Here is a 6,341-nt window from a genome sequence, read left to right as displayed (position 1 = left end):
TTTTCCCTTCCTTACCTGTGCTGTCTAATCTTCCCTCTCCATTTTTTATAAATACTTTTTCTGTATCCTCTTTCTGTGCTCCCTTATATCTCCACAATCGTCCTGTGGATTGCAAACTGGTTAAATAAAGAGTAGGATTAAATGGTCATGCTTTTTCAGTGCAAAAAGGTAAAACAGTGCCTCAGCGATCTGTACTTGGACCAGTACTTTTTAATATATTTATAAATAATTTGGAAAGGGGTAAGGACAAGTGAGGTGATTAAATTTGCAGAGGACACAACATTAATCAGAGTAGTTAAATCACAAATAGATTGTGATAAATTGCAGGAGAACCTTGTGAAACTGGGAAAAATAACCTTTGCTGTGAATACACTATGTTAGGTTCCATATTAGGAGCTACCACCCATGAAAGAGATTTAGGTGTCATGCGGGCCGATACAGTAACGCCCGCTCTCCCGGCACGCACACAGGCCACTCCTGTGCGTGCGATTCACTATTCAAATGAGGCCTAGTGGTAAGAACAGGCAAAAAGAGGCGCTAGGGACACTAGCGCATCCCTAGCGCCTCCTTTTGGACTGGAGTGGCAGCTGTCAGTGGGTTTGACAGCAGACGCTCAATTTTGCCGGTGTCGGTTCTCGAGCCCGCTGACAGCCATGGGCTCGGAAACCGGACGCTGGCAAAATTTAGGGTCCAGTTTTCGACCCGACAGCCGTGAGCCGACTTCAAAATTTATTTATTTTTTTTACTTTTGGAAACTTCAGGACCTCTGACTTAATATCGCCATGATATTAAGTCGGAGGGTGCACAGAAAAGCAATTTTTACTGCTTTTCTGTGCAGTTTCCCGGTGCCCGAAGAAATTAGCGCCTGCCTTTGGGCTTGGCTGCACATTTTGTTTTCTGAATCGCACGGGAATACCTAATAGGGCCATCAAATGCATTTGCATGTTGCGGGTGCTATTAGGTTCGGGGGGGTTGGATGTGCGTTTTCGGCCCCTTACTGAATAAGGGGTAACGCTAGTGCGTCAAACGCGCGTCCAATGGCGAGTTAACAGTGCACTCCGTTGGAGCGCACTGTACTGTATTGGCCCAACGGTGAATAATACATTGAAGTTTTCAGCTGTGTGCTGCAGCTGTTGAAAAAGCAAATGATGTTAGGAATTATTAGGAAGGGAATGGTGAATAAAAGAATGTCCTAATGCCTCTAACACACCATGGTGAAACCGCACCTTGAATACTTTGTGCAGTTCTAGTTGCGGCATCTCAAAAAAGATGTACTTGCATTGGAGAAGGTACAGAGAAAGGCAACCAAAATGATAAAGAGCATGAGGAAAGCAGGATTTTTTTTTTTTGTCAGCCCTTGAGTGCCACATGCTTTAATGCTTGCTCTCGGGCAGGCATTAATTTGCAGTGCTAAAATAGGTGCCATGGCCATATGGCAACTTTTTGCATTGCAGGGTAATAGCTTATAGCCTCATCTACATGGAATTTGCATGTGATGAGTGTTATTAGCTATGTGCTCGACTGGACATTGCGTTTTGGACACGCTAATCCCAGTATTGCATCAGGGGTTATTTTAGCATGTCCAACCATGTGTTAGGCAGCGTGCTGACCTGAGCACCTGATATTGCATGGGTCTGTTTAGGTGAGGAAGAACCAAAGGCTAGGGCCTGAGCTGGGGGCCCTAATTACAAAAGCCTCTGTGGAAAGATAATTTTAGGCACGTTAGCTAGATCTCTGGAAGACCTTGTACTGTGAACAAACAGCTATGGATCAGAACAGGTTCCAATAATTGATGAGTATGAATCAATATATTGCATATGATTTGAGTGCAGGGATTGTTCAAAGGCATAACACTATCACCATTTGTTTCCTGCATTCCTGAAACATTCTGGCAACAATGAGCTGATAAAGAGCTGGTATCTCTTGGGACATCAAAGACTAAGACATTTGCGGGCGGATTTTAAATGCCCTGCCTGCGTAAATCCGCTCGGATTTACGCGAGCAGGGCCCTCGTGTGCTGGCGTGTCTATTTTGCATAGGCCGCCAGCGTGCGCAGAGCCCCGGGACGCGCGTAAGTCCCGGGGCTTTTAAAAAGGGGTGTGTCGGGGGCGTTGCCAAATGACGCGGCGTTTCAGGGGTGTGACGCGGCGTTTGGGGGGCCGTGCCCTCCAGAACAGCCCCCGGGTCGGGTCTTGGCACGCCAGCGGCCCGCTGGCACGCGTGGATTTACGTCTGCCTCCAGTAGGTGTAAATCCATGGATAAAGGTGGGGGGGGTTTAGATAGGGCTGGGGGGTGGGTTAGGTAGGGGAAGGTGAGGGGAGGGTGAAAGAAAGTTCCCTCTGAGGCCGCTCCGATTTCGGAGCGGCCTCTGAGGGAACGGAGGCAGGCCGCGCGGCTCGGCGCACGCAGGCTGCCCAAAATCGGCAGCCTTGCGTGCGCCAATCCCGGATTTTATGAGAGACGTGCGGCTACGCACGTATCTTATAAAATCCAGCGTAGTTTGGTTTGCGCCTGGTGCGCGAACAAAAGTACGCGATCGCGCTATTTTTTAAAATCTACCCCTTGGTATTTATCACCTGGGAAGATCAAATTCTATAGACTAGTACCCATACCAATGAGCTGATAACTTAAACAGTTGATGTCTTTTACCAAATGGGAGATCAAAGGACTGGTACTGAAATGCCTTTGAAATACTTAACTTGCAGAGAAATATATAAAGCATAGCATTTGCTTATTCTAATTAGATGAGCTGAGGGAACAGAGAGCGAATAGCTGGTTCTTTTCAGAGTCTCCGGGCCCGTAAAAGTAATCTGGATTTCCTATGAATGCTGGCTTATATGAGGAGAGCATATAAGGGAGGTGTTTGTTCTTTTGTTTTTTTATTATTCTTTGATTAATGTTCTATCTTTATTTCTGTCTGACTCCTATTTACCTGTATTGATTTATGTACAGCTTACTGTGATACTGTATTCAATGTTGATATTACTTTGCTAATTTATTATCCATATATTTACAAAATTTAGTAAACTAAGTTTTTTGTTTTTTGCAATACTTGTTTCTGTGTGTTCTATGACATAATATAAAATATACCTCCACACAACCACCTTGCACAGCCTCGCAGATCCTAAGTCTGAAAGAGGAAATGCCCAAGGCTAGAATGAAGAGAGATCCTATTCTGAAAGGGATTAGGAAACCTTGCAAAGCCTTTCCCATGCATTCAGCAATCCAGGATATGCTGACGGCCGAGCGGGAGATCCCGGAGTCTAGGCTTAGAAGCCATAGAACTAAGCAGAGGCTGTGTCTAATATCTAATAGAACAGCAGGATAAGGATAGGCTTCTAGATCTGCCTAGAGCAGATGCAGTGCTCTAAGCAATAGCAAAGAAAACCACTGTACCAGTAGAAAGTGGAGCAGCTCTGAAAGACCCTCGGGACAGCAAAGTGGAAACATTACTAAAGAGGTTTTGAGCTTTCATCCCTGGCCCTCCAGTCAGCTATTTGTGGAGGTTATGTAGCCAGGGCCCTTCTAATCTGGTCTCAACAAGAGATCCAGGGGCCCAAAATGCAGCACCCTCAGAGGATAGGGTGGGGCCGGCCCTAGTGGAATTAGCTATCTATAACCTTATTAGAGTTTCAGTGAAGTTAGGAGCAACAGAGGTCATGGCTAGGTGGCTTTTATGGTTAAGGAATTGGGCATCAGATTTAGCATCCAAGACCAGATTAGGAAAGCTACCCTTTAAGGGGAGGTTCCTGTTTGGAGAAGATCTAGAGAAGATGGTCAAAGACTGGGGAGGATCAAGGCCTCAAAGGTTACTGAAGAAAAGTCCAGAGGCTTTGTGAGGGGAGGCAACTGGAAACAGTGGCGTAGGGAGTACAGACAGAGAGGGGTGGTAGAGGCCAGATCTCTCGCCCAGTCAGGATCCCGGGCAGATCTCAGCCCTTTCATGGGAATAGATTTCCAAAGGAAGGGAACCCACGAGGCCCCTTAGGTTTCCCAGGTAGGGGGCAGATTGCAGATCTTTTATCAGGAGTGGGCCAAAATAACAAAGGACCAGTGGGTCCTGGATATCACCCAGAATTAAGATTCCCCTTAGAAGATTTTTGTTTTCTCCCCCATATAAGGCGATCAGGGGAGACGCAGTCATGCAGTTGTTAAGACAGGTTGGTTCAACTGCAAGCCATTATTCCAGTAACGCCTGGTCGGGAAGGCTTGGAGGTATACTCCATTTATTTCCTAGCGGTTAACACATTGAGGGTGCAGGTGGGAGTGAGTGTGTGTCTCAGGGGGCCTTGCAGAGGAATACAGGGGAGTAAAGCAAGTGAGACCTCCTTGGAAGGTTGTAGTACCACCATGGGACCTGAACCAAAGTCAGCGATGTTAGTGGCCCTGTGTTCGGCCAGAAGGATCTCTGATTTGCAAGCACTGTATGCAGGGATCCGTACTTATCCTTTTCCAAGGAAAAAGTGACAGACTGGTACCCACCTTTCTACCCAAGGTGGTATCAGAATTTCATCTCAATCAGCCCATCTTGCTTCCTGGATTTAAGAAGGCGGAATGTGTAGGGAAACAGAGATTTGAGGTCCCTACATGTTCGCAGATGCCTCTTAAAGAACCTGGACATGACCAATGGCTTTAGGAAGTCAAAGAGACTAATTATTTTGTTCACAGGACCTAGCAAAGGGCAGGCAGTGTCCAAAGCCCCAATCGCGAGATAGATTAAGGAGACAATAGCAACAGCCTGTATAACGAAGAACAAACCAGTGCCGGAAGTGCTAAGGGCGCATTCCATGGGAGCACAATCAGCATGTTGGGCAGAATACAGAGCAGTTATGCCTAAGGACATTTGCAGGGCGGTCACATGGTCACCTGTCCACATTTTACAAAACACTGTAGATTACATCTTCAAGAAATGGAGATGAGTTTTGGCATTGGGGTCTTGGAAGCAGCACTAGAAATCCCAGCAGGGGCAAGTACAGCTTAGGTACATCCCACAGGTTACTGGTCTGGCAGGATGAAGAGGAAGGTTCAATTAGGTCTTGCCTGCTAATTGGCTTTCCTAGAGTCCTGACAGACCAGTCTAGATCCTGCCTGTAAGAAAAGAATAAACAGGCACGTGAATAATGAACAAGGGAGCACAGCTGAATGCAAAGGCTGCTGTTCTCCACTTACCATTTTCTTTTGTTTTGTGATGTGTCCTGGATCCCTTATTGCAGAAACTAGGCAACCAGTGTCCTATAGTATTAGGGAAAATGCCACCCTGGGGAGGACAAGACAGACGGGAGCAAGCCAGGTAACGAGCTGATAAGTCTGCTTAAATTAAAAAAAAAAAAAAAAAGGGGGTGGGTGGGGATAAAAGAATTCAAGCAACAAGCCACACTTTGGCAAAAGACTTCCCCTCTGCTGGGCCGGCCATTATGGTGATGACGTCAGAGAGAAAGCTTTCGCACTCTGCCCCAATCTGCTGGTGAGAGGGAGAATCCCACAAGTTACTGGTCTGTCAGGACTTGAGGAAAGCCAATTAGCAGGTAAGACCTAACTGAACCACCTTCTGCTTCACTTACCTCATTTATTTGTTGAGGGTGGCAAGCATGCTTCCATCTGCCACCCCATCAGTTAATTTAAACTCTTTTTATGTAGGACAATCATTCCCCTTTGAGACAGGTACAGGCCATCCCAGTTTATGAAGTCTTTTATCCCTCCAGGTTGAATTTGGACTTAAATACTCAACTTTCCAAATCCATGCTCAAAGCAAATTACAATTCAGGTGCACTAGGTAGGTCCCTGCTCCAGAACATCAGAAATGCCATGGCTGAGACCAAGGTTCATTGAGCCCAGTTTATCATTATCGTTTATTTAGGGCACACCTTCCAGCTAGGGAGTTCAAGATGTTTTACAGATAGTAACGTTGTAGTATAGTCAAGTAATTATGGTGTTCACAAGTGCCCAACAGGTCCCAAGGACTAGATATATTTCTTGTTTATCTTCAGGGATTTTCCTAGTCTACTTGGCTAATTGTTTATGGACTTTTTCTCCAGGAATATGTCCAAACCTCATTTAAACCCCACTATGCTAATTTCCTTGGCCACATTCTGTGGCAACAGATTCCACAGTTTCATTGTTCGCCAAGTGAAAAAGTTCTTTCTATGATTTGTTTTAAATCTGCTGGTTATTTTCATGGAGTGTCTCCTTATTTTTAGAATTATTTGAAAAGATAAATAAATGTTCTCTCTTTACCAGTTCTACCCCACCAAGATTTTATACATTTCTATCATATTAGAAAGGACTTATGGTGGTCTGAGTTGGTAGCTGGGGCAATGGTGGGCAAAGAGACTTTCTCAAT

The sequence above is a fragment of the Rhinatrema bivittatum genome, chromosome 7 (assembly GCF_901001135.1).
Source record: "Rhinatrema bivittatum chromosome 7, aRhiBiv1.1, whole genome shotgun sequence".
In the NCBI taxonomy this organism is placed as follows: Eukaryota; Metazoa; Chordata; class Amphibia; order Gymnophiona; family Rhinatrematidae; genus Rhinatrema; species Rhinatrema bivittatum.
This window is presented reverse-complemented; position numbering follows the sequence as displayed.